Source organism: Atta cephalotes, assembly GCF_000143395.1.
Source record: "Atta cephalotes unplaced genomic scaffold scaffold00004, whole genome shotgun sequence".
NCBI lineage: Eukaryota > Metazoa > Arthropoda > Insecta > Hymenoptera > Formicidae > Atta > Atta cephalotes.
In genome coordinates this window covers 1,165,343-1,179,243 of record NW_012130068.1, presented here as the reverse complement: position 1 = coordinate 1,179,243, position 13,901 = coordinate 1,165,343, and the positions used below count along the sequence as shown (strand labels likewise).

The following is a 13,901-nucleotide window of genomic DNA, read 5'->3' as shown; positions in this document are numbered from 1 at the left end:
ATACACATAATATATATAGTATGTGTATATATATATATATATATATATATATAGAATACGATTCCAGTTCTCTGATAGATTTCTTAAAAAACTTTTCTTTTATTCTTACCATTAGGGAAATTTTTTCGTTTCTGAATAGCTACACACAGAATGACTTGCAATGAGATAAAAATTCTCATGGTAGAATATTAAGAAAAATTTATTTTTTCTTCTTACGAAAAATTTTTTTTCTTTCTTTCGCAAGCCTCAAAAATTTCATAAATCTTGGACAAACAACACCTATCTAGTTTAAAACTGGTTTAAAAATGCATCGCTCGTTTTAAGCATCGCTTTGTAAGAAGGTGAGAGTAATCTTAAGTTTATGTATCTTAAACATAATCTGGGTTCAGCAAGAAGGGAGAGATAACTTCTTCCATGATTATATTAGATTGGCCGAATCATCAAATATACCCAAAGGATTGTGTGCTAAACGCGAGAATTACTGATTCAAGCACGACCAACCGTAGAGAAGAGCTTACAGCAGCTCATTGCGTTCAACTATCGATCGTCCTCCGCAATTTCTCTGCAATACATTCCTACGCACAATGTATGCGATAATGCACGTATATATGGTCATGAGTGTGTGTGTGTGTGTGTGTGTCGCGCGCGCGCGTGTGTGTATGTGCACACATATACACGTGTATGTACAAAGAAACCCTGCAACACGTGGTACGGTCGCACGAGCTCGTTAAGCGGTTAATACTCACGTTTCAACACTCTTCAAGCATGCAACTTGCATATTTCATGAATTAATTAGCCACACACTTATCAACCGTAATAATCACATTGAAGCTAAGGAAACTGCGATTCGATTTTGTTTTCAAATACCTGCGAATAATTCTACAATATCGTTAAATTCTGCAGTTGTACTCTCCGACCAATTTGGAGTTGATTTTTTCACGCTCTAAATCCGTTTTTTATACGCAACGGAAAATAGTTGCACGGTAGAGAGTCGAACTATTCTATACGTTTGTACACGATTCTTTTATTTTCGAATTTGCAGGTTGCCAAACTTTCCTCGTTAGTCACTCTGTCATCAACTTTTTACGTTGAACATTTTTATCATGTTAAGATAAACAAGCATCAGAGACTATGGAGCTAATATATATTATAACAAGTATACGATGAAATGCGTGAGTAGATAAGAACTTCAATTTAAACAAAATTTCAGAAAAATATTCTAGTTGATATTTCATTTTTATTAATTCATAGAACTCGAATACACGTAACTCGAAATAGTGCGTTACTTTCCATTCTAACCTAATGGAAATCTAAAGTACAATAGGTGTTACAATAAGTGTATAGAAATAAGATTCTAAACCCGAATTTAAACTCGTAAACTCGCTCAACTTTTTGAAGCATATAGATAGCGATCATAGCGACTAATATAAGTTCATGTTTCAAAGCGAAAACACGCTTGGACAAGCGATATCGCTATAATCATAATTGTAAATTAATTCGATCGACGATGCGTAACATCCGGACAATATCTCGTTAGACTCGAGACTGTGACGTTCCTCCTTGCTATTAAATTAGGTATTATCGTTAGCGCGAAGACGAGGGGCGCATTATGCGATTGTATTACCCAGGTAATAAGTGTTGTCTAACGTACATACAGTAGCTAGGTAAATGAGGTTGCAGGTGGTATATCAGAAGTTGGGCGGTTGAAAATAATAGAGTCAGGGGTTGGGAAGGCAAGAGAGGAGGGAAGGAAGGATGACGGAGGATAGGAGTGGATGGGTTTATCACGGCTGAGACCAAAAGCCCTGGTACGCTACCTCGATGTAATTTGTGAAGAGATAATAACCATCGTCCACGGGACTACCGTCACGGTGTTGAAGAATTTTTTTATTTGTATTACGTATTGCATTTAAAAAAGGTAGTCTCCGATGGAATTAAGGTCTCTACTCAGCGATTTTTGCCGAGCCCGCACATTTGATACCTACAAGCGCAAAACGGTCGAAAATTAAATACTAGAGAGAGAAAAGATCTTTTCTATTTTATTCTTTTTTATTATTTCGTGTGTATATATATATATATATATATATATATATAAAAAGAAAAACAAGTTTTCAACGATATCTGCACTTATGAAATTTTTTACGAGATCACAGACTTTACCAATACTTATAAGCGATCAACAAATCTCGAACGATTGAAAATTGAATTCTATTGAAAGAAAATCTTATCTATTTTTTATGACATTCCATATTACAATTATTAATTTTCTCTTGTAATCTTTGCGGTACCATTGCTTCCGTATAATTTTCAACCGCAAATGGAAAGTGATATTTTACTCACAGACATTCACATTTACCGAGATGTATAATTTTTTCATGAAGGATGAAAAGTTAACAGTGGAATAGAAAATGGAAAATTAAAAGATAAAATTTCCAACGATGGACGTATAAACCGACTTCCTTGATAGCAGGAAGTTTCAAATTTAAAAGAATCACAAACCAGTCTCGTAAACCACTCCTTACTTATAGTTTGATAAGACTCGTAACCCACTGGATGAATTGACAAAGAAGTAACTCCTTGGAATCGAAGAAAAGCTATTCCGATCCTTTTACTAGTTCACGACGAATTCATTATTGTGAGATTTCATGCCTCTGAGATTTATGATATCATGAAAATTGCGGAAATTGTAACCTTGATAACCTACGTTTCGTTTTCTCTATCGCACGGAAATCCTGATATTTTTGAAACGAGGAAATATCCAATGTTCATCTTTCTGTAATTTCAGGAAAAAGAAAAAGAAAAGATGCTGACGTTTCCTCGATCTCATTCACTTGTTTCTTAGATCGCTTTGCTTAGATCGATGAAGCAGAAAATATTGATGGTTGAAAAAAAAGAGCAGAAAAAAATATTTTACGAAAAGAAATGCATTTGAAATTACTAGTGCTTTATTCAATAAACTTTAATGGAATATTAATTTCTTCATCTAATATTTTGTAAGATAATTTTAGACACATTTCTCTTAAAATACAATTTTTGTTGTTTCTACAACAACTATTTGCATCATGCATAGAATATTTCGTAAAGAATTCATTGAAGAATGGAATCCGTTATCGATAAAGCCTGATTGAGTTAGTTAAATAAAAAAATTTGCGATAATTACATACAATACAATTCCTCGCAATAAAATACCGTTTCTCGCGTATGAAATTCAGTAGCGAGAGAAATCTATCTAGTAGTTTTATACGAATTGAGGTCACTTGCGGTGTACATTTCGAAAGTTATTTCTCTATACGTGATGGACAGGGAAAAAAAACTGACAATTGAAGAGAGCGATGACCGGTCAAAGGGGGAAAAAAGCAGCTTTATATTCAATGGCGGCATACGAAATAATAACAAGGAGTCTACGAGATCGATTGAGATGTTTATAGCAGTTTGACGTTATAGATCTAAACTAAAGTCCGCAAGCTGTGCGAACCTAGCAACCCTCCTGAATTCGTCCCTTCTTTAACCAATCTGCTCGTGACTCGGCGTGCCTAGTCGAAATTTTGGTATTCAACGATCGTCACAGTCCGGCGCTACTATTAGGCCGGTAACTACTTATTCAAACCGGATCGCTCGAAACGCCCACCTTTCTCCGGCAGTTGTTGTTAACGCGATCACGTCTCCCTGGCGAAGTCCCCTTGCCTCAATCTCCTCGCCCATTTTGACCTAGCCTTTTTCCGTAACGATGCAGCTCAGATCTCTCCTCTCTTCCGTGCCTTTCGCCCTTTTCTTTTCTTCTACCCTCGTAGTTTCTTCCGCATTTTATCCTACCCCGTTGCTGACGTTGTTTAGATGCAGTTTTATTGTGCCCCTAGGGTTCGTTGCCGCACTCCCGGAAGCGGCATGACGTACGCCGAGCAATTCCTGAATTGGAGAAATAGCGGACGAGATCGCAAATATACAAGCTTTGGACGACGTATCTCTACCGCATTTCGAGAGTTTCATTCGTCTCGTAACGAGAAATAAAAGAGCGAAAGAGAAAGGAGAACTATGCACGTAAATAAATCACCTGCTGATTTCGTAATTCGTAATTGTTAATATCTCATTTATTATAATATCTCATTTATTATAATGTAACGATATATTATCTCGTTAAACAATTTTTAATCATTATTAATTAATTATTAGTAACATAATTTGATAATAAAGAAGCGTGTTATAATTTATAGACTTTTTAATCTATGCAATTTTATATGCAATAAAAAGTATTTTTGTGCTACCGTTCGTACGTAATATAACATCGAATTCAAGTAAATGTTTTGTCAGAGAAAAGCATACGCAGCAGGCAAGCAAGAAGTGCATACGTTATAGTAAATGCATGAATATAAAAAAAGAATAAGGTTCATATAAAAATAAAATTTTCCGTGAAACATTACATTACATTTAGTCGTTTAAGTTTTCATTCAACGTAAACCCAGTAGAAAATTAGGATAGCCAGAAGGCACGCGGCACGCATAGGAGCAGAACCACCTATTAATAATTTATAGTAATGTGATATTGATCCGTCTGGCTACCTTCCACCGGATTGACCGCTACTAGCTCCATATGTGCTATGCTAGCATCTCTAAAACGAATATATATATATATATATATATATATATATCAGTAATATTAGTACTTTGGCGATACGTATGATTATCCAATATTAAATCGACTTAACTGTTGGGATAAACATCCAGTTTATCGATTTAGTATAACAATCTCAAATTCAGAGCAACATATACGATGCTAATAACATAAATTTTAGAGAACTACACACAAAATTTAGAAAATTAAATAAACACAAACGAAACGTGATTTTTCAAAAGCTGCTCTGTTTTTGCTAATAATTGTTAATGACAATCGATCATTAAAACCGATTAACAAATTTCGTGAATCTATTTTTAAACGAAAATAGAAACTTAAAATCCATTTTTTTTATATTTTCAGATATCAATATTTCTACGGAATATTTACCTTAATTAATGAAAGTTTTTGCGCTTTAAAGTTGAAAGTTGATGTTATCTGTAATCTAGCTATTCCATTTTCGTTTTTCGTTAGCACTGAATACGTTCATTAAGTTAGGTAAATAGAATTTAAGCTCGAGTAGCTATGCGAACGGTAATTCTAAAATAGATCGCTGAACATCGCAGTTGTATTCTTTGACCAATCTGAAGTCAATTTTCCCACGCAGTATTTGCTCCGCATTTCCGAATCGTGACTTTCATTTCTGTTGTTTCAGGTGCGTTTTATCGTCAAATGTTTTTACATGAAAAGCGTTAGTAAGAGTTGCCGGGATTATGGCAAGTGATTTTAACGAGGACGTTTCTGCTACTATACATAGCTGCTAAGTAATCACGCTGCTGTGAAACCCTCCTTTCGCTTTTATCTCAAATTAAAACTTCGCTTCAGATGGCATGCCAAACTAATACGTCAATGTTGTCACTCGTCCTAGAAGCTATATTTTCTCTACATTTAGTCATTCTTTTTTAACATAGCATCATGGTTTTTTATAAATTGTGTAAAGTTAAATATTTTTCTTGTGCTTCGTATGATTTATTGATATTAATTTCAGTGTTCAAATTAGAAAATATGTTTTGTTTTATCCAATAAATTATTGTTCCTAATATCATTGTTTCTATTTTGTTAAGTTCATATAAATATAAGACAACGTAAAGCGTTAGAAACTAACGGTTTCAAGAAAATCACATTGTTGGAATAGCGACAAAATTCTTTTATAGTTGAAGCTTTTTATGGAACAAATGGAATACCGCTACGGGATTCTCTGAAAGAGCAGAGGGACAATTTCCTCATTTGTTTTTAAACGAAATTTTCAATTCGGAATTCCGAATCGTAAATCAATTCTTTCTGTAATTAATTATATTTCATCATATTATATATATAAAGATAAAATTGTTAACAAGATGATATAAAATGTGTTTTGAATATTTTATCAATCTCCGAAATAATACATATCAGAAATAATATATAAAAATAATGTAAAATATTCACGATTCCGATTACCTTATTTTTATATATAGAATCATTTCCTAATTTCAAAATTTTAGTAATATCTCCGTTATTTTATCTAAATCATAATTTTGATCTAAATTTTTAAGATGTTTATTATAAAATAATTTGCAGAAAATATTTAACATGGAATTTGGAAAATTTTTACATCTATCTCTTCCTCTATATGTGTAAGTCTATATCGAAATTTATATTTATACGAAGTTAAATATACTAGCTTTTCTCACTTCAATCATCAGTGATAAGTCAAAGATTAACAGTTTGAAAAAATTACGGGCATTTCAGTATTTTCTAAATCCAGATCGTCGAAATTAGAATGACCCATATTACAACACATATTCACAATTTGCACGACAATTTTCAGCTATTAATTGAGATAATTAAACGACCTGACGCAGACGCGAACTAAACTAAACGGAAAATACGCTCGAGAGAGAGAAGTACTCGGGAAATACTCGATGGCGAATAGTGCCGCACCTCGTATCTTGATAATGACCGTGGCGTGTCGTGTCGTTCGCCATTGGAATTTCCTGAAAGCCTCTTTACGACTTTTAGTGTTTACTGCTATATTAACAGCGGTTTGCAGTTGTTGCGCAATAGCAGATTAACTTTTCGTAATGTGCCATTTTTCTTTATTAAGAAGAGATTCACGAAAGCTCTTATACGCTGTCAATGAAGTGCCTGTACACACACACACACACACACACACACATTGTGTGTGTGTGTGTGTGTGTGTGTGTGTGTGTGTGTATACTTGGCTGTTCATATTACGTTACGTTACAAGCAACATTTCGCGATGACGTGTATATTGCATTCCATGCTTCAAAAGTGATACAAGCAAAGAAACCAAGACTGCGTTATTTCATTCAGTTAGTTGCGGAACTTGACATATATTTGATCTATGTACAAAAATGATACAAATGGGATGTGTATACTCGATCATCCTGAATATTTGCTTTCGAAATTTTTCGACTTGTTTTGTCGCTTTTGCTTGTCGATTGTTAGTAATTAACAGAATGCATTGTTTCGAATATAGAACTCTCTCTTCTGGAAAATATAACAAAAATTTCACACAAAAAATAGAACTTATTTTTCCGTCAATTCGAGCATATTTCTTTCATAGCCTATTACGAGCGATAAAACAGTAAAATCACCAATGAAATGTCCAATTTCGCGTTAATTAAAAAACTTCGTGGAAACCAGAATGTCTGCTAACACTGATATTGTCAGGAAAGGCAAAAACGCATTATTCTTTTGTTATGAAAATGCCGACTGTTATTTAATTCTTTCTATCTCTCATATATTCACTATTCAACAAGATCATTAGACTGTAATTGTAACAATACCTCTTTTGAGCGTTATCGCACACGTTTATAGTATACGTAACAAACAGAAACATTTTCTTTTAACATATGACAACCAACTTATATACCATAATTAAGAACGGTACAAATGTTCGCAAAATAGTAATATATACGTATATATATTATACAGAAACGTTGCTGTCCAATTTCTTGCAGCATATGCATTTCTATCGTGAGCAAGAAATGGATATGCAAAGTCCGTGATAAATCGATATCGAGTCAGTGCATTCGTTCACATACAAGAGGGAAAGAATAGAAGTAAGAATTGATTACCCTTCGGAACGGCATTTCATGTTGACGGAGGTAATTTTGTTGGGCGACACTCGTCCTAGCTGGTTTTGGAATCGATCCAGAGGGAGTCTGATAATATCATTTTAGTAACATGAAATAGCCACCCATTATAGCGAGCACGCGGAAATGAACTCCAGGCCAAATGCTATAAAGAGAGTTTGGCAAGGATTCTTTTTTTTCATGCCTTCATGTGGGCATATTCTTAAAAATCATCAATTTAATACGTAGTACAATACTTTTCTTTTTTATAAGATATTGATCACAATTCTTGTTACACGTCCTATTTTGAGTTTCTCATTAACTGAAAAATTGAAATAAATATTTTATATCATCAAATGTGACAGTATCATTAAATGTGTAATACATTTACTTTTAGAATATAGAATAACGGATTTTATAAATAATCGCATGTTTTTCAATATATCTCCTTTTTCTCGATTTAGTTTTATATAGGCGCGACAAAATAAAACTCGACCAGGGACAAAGAAGAGCAGTTTTCTCTCGAAAATCAACAGAACGCAGAATGAACAAGCGTTTGCAGCGTAACCTCGATCACTTCGAGAGACTATCGAGTTACAGTGGCGTTCCTCGTGTCCGGCATAATCCCAACCAAATCCTGATACTGTATGCCGAACGTAAAAGGGGTCTCTGTGGTGTCGCGGTTGCGAGGTACTGGCAAGGGGTGAAATTGACCGGTGTCGTTGCCACTTGAGAACCGTCCGGCAATTACAAGCTATCCCTACAGCCCATTGCTATTGCTGGCTGTAGGTTGGCGTGGCGCTGGTTGGTTGCTGCCCGGTTGTCTCCTCATGGATATACATACCTCAGCATTGTTCCTGCAGTGCCACCCTCTCGGCCCGATGTTCACTCTCTCCATCTTCCTCCTTCCACTACTATGATCTTTCTCCTTCCCTTTACTCGCTATCCCAACGTGTTCTACGTTCAACGTTCTAAATCATGGCTATCTCTTGGCTTAACTAACAATGCGCTCAGCGACACCGCGCTCGTTCGTCTGCTTATTATCTTTGGACCTGCTTTATCTGCGCCCGCATAAATGGAAAATTTTCATTGCGCCGCGTGCGAATTCCCATCCTCTCAGATTGTTAGTCAGAATGCCAACCGACGCGAACGGCTATCCAGTAACACAGTTACATCATCACCAAAAATTGCGTGCTTTTATCATTTCAACTATTTTACGAGACGACGCGACGAGCGATTCAATCTACAAATTGCTTCGCTTAAGATATACATAGGGATACACAGAGAAAAAAATTTGATAAGATATTTTGCAATTTTTTTCAGTAAAATAATTAATTTAAAAAACTATTGCTTTAGGCTACTTTTTTTTAGAAAACACAATCAATACAAATCGTTCGATCTTTGTTATTCATTGAAGGATAGAACGATGTTATGTCGACTGTGTTTCCTAAAACAAAAGTAGCTATAATGTAACATTTAAGAATTATTATCAAATTAACTTACATATATTTTTTAATTTAATTATAATCGTACAATCTTTTCTCTTACAGCGGTAATGTGACGCTCGTGGTAATAAGAAAAAAAGCTACATAAAGCTCAAACAATAATAAAAAGTTGGAAATACATGTCCTATTCTGAAAAAAAAAATTCTACCTAACATATATCCTAATATTTTCAGAGGCCAAGAGTCGCGTATAATAATGTTCAATATAATGACTTTAATAATAAGACTTTACGATATCGTAAATATATCATCTCTCTCTTTTTTATATAAAAATAACGTAATATCACGCGGAAGGTAGAAAGCTAGCTTTTATAGAAGAATGGCGTCCTGCGCGATATACGAGCCGTGGTAGACAAAGAACACTCGCATACAAGACGTACTACAATGAGATTATCTGCTTATCCGTACCTAGCTTCCAGCAGCTACTAACCAGCACGACATAGATCTCAAAGTATTTACTCCATATATTTACACCGGCCAAATTTACCCTAAACAGTATGCAACGGTTGGCCAACTCGAGGTAAATCGGAAATGTAATGTACTCGAATGTTAAATAAATTTTACGAGAGCACTATTCCCGAGTACCGTCATGCGTGTAGAGATGAGACTCGTAGCTACACGCAGTGTAATTACGTTTCGTTACATTTGTAGCAATAAATCTTGGTAATGACAACGTTTAAATTTTATATTATTATGCCGAACGGTTGACGGATTGTACATCGACATTCTGATCATAACAATTCTAAGTATAATTATCGCTTATATGCAATATCAATGCCCGTTTTATTCCGCTCATTACTTTAAACGATAACAGTGTTTCTATGGTAACCGATGCATTCGCAACATCGGACCGCGTGGTATTGTTAATTACGCCGCTTAATAACAGTTGTTATCTGTTGGTCGCTAAAATTATTGGCTCTTTACAGATAACAGTAAACGATTTCAGAATGTTAAAAAGTTACGGTTCAATCAATTACGTTATTAACAGGCAGATAATGCAACGCTTAATGTTCTCAATCTGATCAATATGCGAGAAATAAATAAAAAAAAATGGTGACTATTGATCCGTGAGCAAACTTGTTATACATCACGGTAGAATGAAGGATGTGAGAAAAGTCCGAATCGTGAGCGACGTAGGTTTTCTCTGGGTTTCTCAGACAAGAACAAATAACGTCGATCCCATCGCGGTGAATCCAAGTCGGACAGGGTTTACCATGTCAGTAAATGGCTGATGGATAAGACTGCTCAGGCCTCCGTCGTAGATCAAGGAGACGTTTTGGAGTGGAGAAAGATTTGGATAAAAGGTTCCTAACAGGCCGTTAAGGACACGGTTATCCTGTAAAAGAAAACGCGACCGGTAAAAGAAAATGAAAGGCGGGGATACTCTTGAAAAGCGATTTCAACGACTTGCCATCACTCCTAAACCTTCGCGACTTACATTCATGCATCTTTTATGAACATCTGGCTCCGCTTAGAATGTTTGCAGATATCGCAATCGCATCTACTATGTTTTATATTGGATAGTTTTTATATTGGACACAATATTATCATTGGAGTAATAAAAGAGTAGATCGGTCCGAAATGAGATAATTTTTTTTCGGAACGTTAATTGTTATACAACTCTTGGTTACTTTAACTGAGAAAGTTTTGCGACTATGTTCGTTTCATGAATGTGATCTATTACTGTGATTCGGTAATAGATTGATGAAATGATTTATCATTTTAATGAATTAACGAACTGTTGACGGTATACAATACCGCTGTTTCGTACGCTACATTCGTCTCGTTGCAGTTGCACAGTTTCGCACGCGGTGTACACATTTAATTATTGACGCTTTTAGCGAATACGCGGTATGACTAATGAAACGATAAGTACGCCGGGAATTCAGTCGACCATGACTTCCAGCTGCGTTAGTTTGAGCTTTGCCCTTCGTGGGTTACGTTGCAAACGAATCGTTATTAATTGTTGCGACTGATCGGCGAAATACCGCAACAACCAGCATGTTATGCTACCGTAACAAAATATCGATTTCCGTTAATGAACACCGGAGTTTTGAGTTACAATGTTTTTTCGTGGTTTACAACTTTAAACGCGAATCATATAAATATTAGATGATGGTTTATTTTTAAAAATGTAAAAATATAAATATTTTGCTAGTCTTAATATTTCTTATCTTCCTTTATAATGAAAATGCTGTACTTTTTATTGCAGTAAATATTACAGAAAATTAATTTATAATTTACGCTACATATATACGCCGAAATAATTCCGCATTTTCTACTTTGTATCCCATGTCAGTTCCCTATGGTGCGAAAACGTGCCAATAAATTTTTATTGCTATTTTATGATAACATCGCGCGGATCTTGGTGAACCGATCCGTTTTAGTATAATGGTATCATAAATCACATTTTGCGATAACCAGACAGTATCGTACCGCTGCCCTCATGTAATTGCCAATATCACGTTGATGGATTTTTGTCTAGAATGACATATCGTCAATTTTGACCTAATTATTCACTGTTTCTAAACAGAAAGTTTATAGCGCATTATAAAGTTTAATAAATTAAATGCTATACTCTGTAATAAGATAGAGCAATTATTTCGAAGTGTTACATATTGCAATTGAATAATATTAAAAAGACTGTCACATAATTCTACTTTTTCTTTTAGTTTTTATTTGTATTGAAAGTGAATTTTGTGTTGAAACTATGTCATTAGGACAAACTCATTAATTCACACAGGAAGAGTTTAAGGAATAAAATAAGACTTTTATGCAGCTTCAAAGTTCTCTCTTTGCAGAAAGAACAATAACTCATGCTCATCTGCAAAGAGTAGAAATGGTAGGAAACAAGATCATTAAAGACAGAAGAGGAAAGTTTCTTTTACAGAGAGGTTTTAAGTTTTAATGAATGTTGAATCATAAAGTATGTCACATACATTTTAATTCTTGATATTAAATGTACGAAATACATTTACATGTACATATACATATATTTGTTATAAAATAATTTATTACATCTGTAATTATTTTATAATTCAAACTAAAGTTTAATTAAAATAAAAGAGTATGTATTCATGTGCGTTCAATAGCATCTTGATTATGGATCTTTTCCAATTCAATGCTGCTGCAAGTTTACAATAACAAAGCATCGGGATGCATTTCATGATAAAGTTAAACCCGTCTCGCTATCCGGGACGAATTTTATTTCAAAACCATCCCATATGCAGCAATTTAACTCCCCAACGCGCGATATCGCCATTTTGAGCTAGCTGCTTCGACGTTCGTAATTACGGGCGGTAAAGTGTACATTCGATTGGTCATTTTAAAACACACTTTATTTGTGATACCGTCTCGCGACTTTGATTACCAAGCCGACGGGATATTTTTTTCGATTGTGTAAAATTTTATTTATTGGCAAAAATGCCGCCGCTCTTTTTTTTACGCAACGCGCAGTCCGTTTTTTTTTTACTGATTCTCGTTAAATCGGATTACGGCTATCATTGCCGGACGTTGAATTTAATCCGCCGCAGGTTTATACAGCTGCGCTTAATCAGTTTTCTTTTTTTTCCAGCGAATACATTTGCGCTTAAGCATAAGTAAATTGACCGCTCGTTGATAAACGAAAGCTCTGCATAGAATATGTACGATCATGTATATTAACTCTATTTCATTTATTATGATTCATATTATTTTTGATCAATTTGTGATTTTTGCGACGTAACGCAGCGTTTCTATTTTTTTTCTACAAATGATACATTAGCTCGAAACATTGAATTATGCCATTTTCACGCGATAACTGATTTCCATTTTGCAGCTCAATTCTATATAAAGATTGGCTTCTAATTTCGATCAAATTGAATAATTTAAAAAATTAATTTCTTATAAATTCTTATAACATATCTTTTCTATAAATTTTCTTTCGATAATTTTGTTAAAAATTAAAATTAATTTGATTAGATCATCAATTTTTTATCAACAACACATAACACATTTTTATTAATATATAATTTAGTAGAGTAAAAAATTAATTATTATCATGCATATAAATGCAAAGAAAAATAATTTAAATAATTAAATACAACTCATATATCGTTGCTAATAAATGTATTCACTATTCAGCTAATTAAAACCATCCATTTACTAAAATATACAGCTAAATAATTGCTTTTTCATTAAATCCAAATAGATTTTGCTCAATACTATTAAGCAACATTATATGCACAATTCTGTTTTTTTTTTATTTTAAGGTATTGCCCTAAAGTAAATTAAAAATTTTTATTCAAAAAATTTTTATTGAATATCCAATGATTCTCCATAGAGAAATCAAAAGAAAATAGCAGCACAATTTTTTATGTTCATACATTAATAACGTTGCAAAATAGTGATCAGAGATCAGATAATCGACGACCTAACAATAGTTCCATCAACGAGAAACTATTTTCATAGAAAATTACGTAGCAGCCTTTGCGATATTGTGATGCAAAGTGTCCAGTGCAAAGTCGAGGGAGAGATTCTGGTATGTCCATGTTCCGTTGCAGCCATTCTCGTTCATGTTCGTGCGTGTATATGAGAGTGTATGCGATTAATATGCGTGGAGTACAGGGATTCTGCTCAGTATGCGGGACATCATCGCCTCTATGATAGTATGATTGTCGGGCCACTCGTGGCTCAATCTAACATTCCCGTGTTCCATTTCTCTCTCTCTCTCT

The 13,901-nt window shown here is 34.3% G+C and overlaps 1 protein-coding gene across 1 annotated transcript in view; it reads right to left on the bottom strand.

Annotated features, from left to right (window-relative positions):
* LOC105625884 (protein timeless homolog) overlaps positions 1-13,901 on the bottom strand; it is a 110,613-nt gene that overhangs the window by 12,842 nt on the left and 83,870 nt on the right. The window lies entirely within an intron of this gene.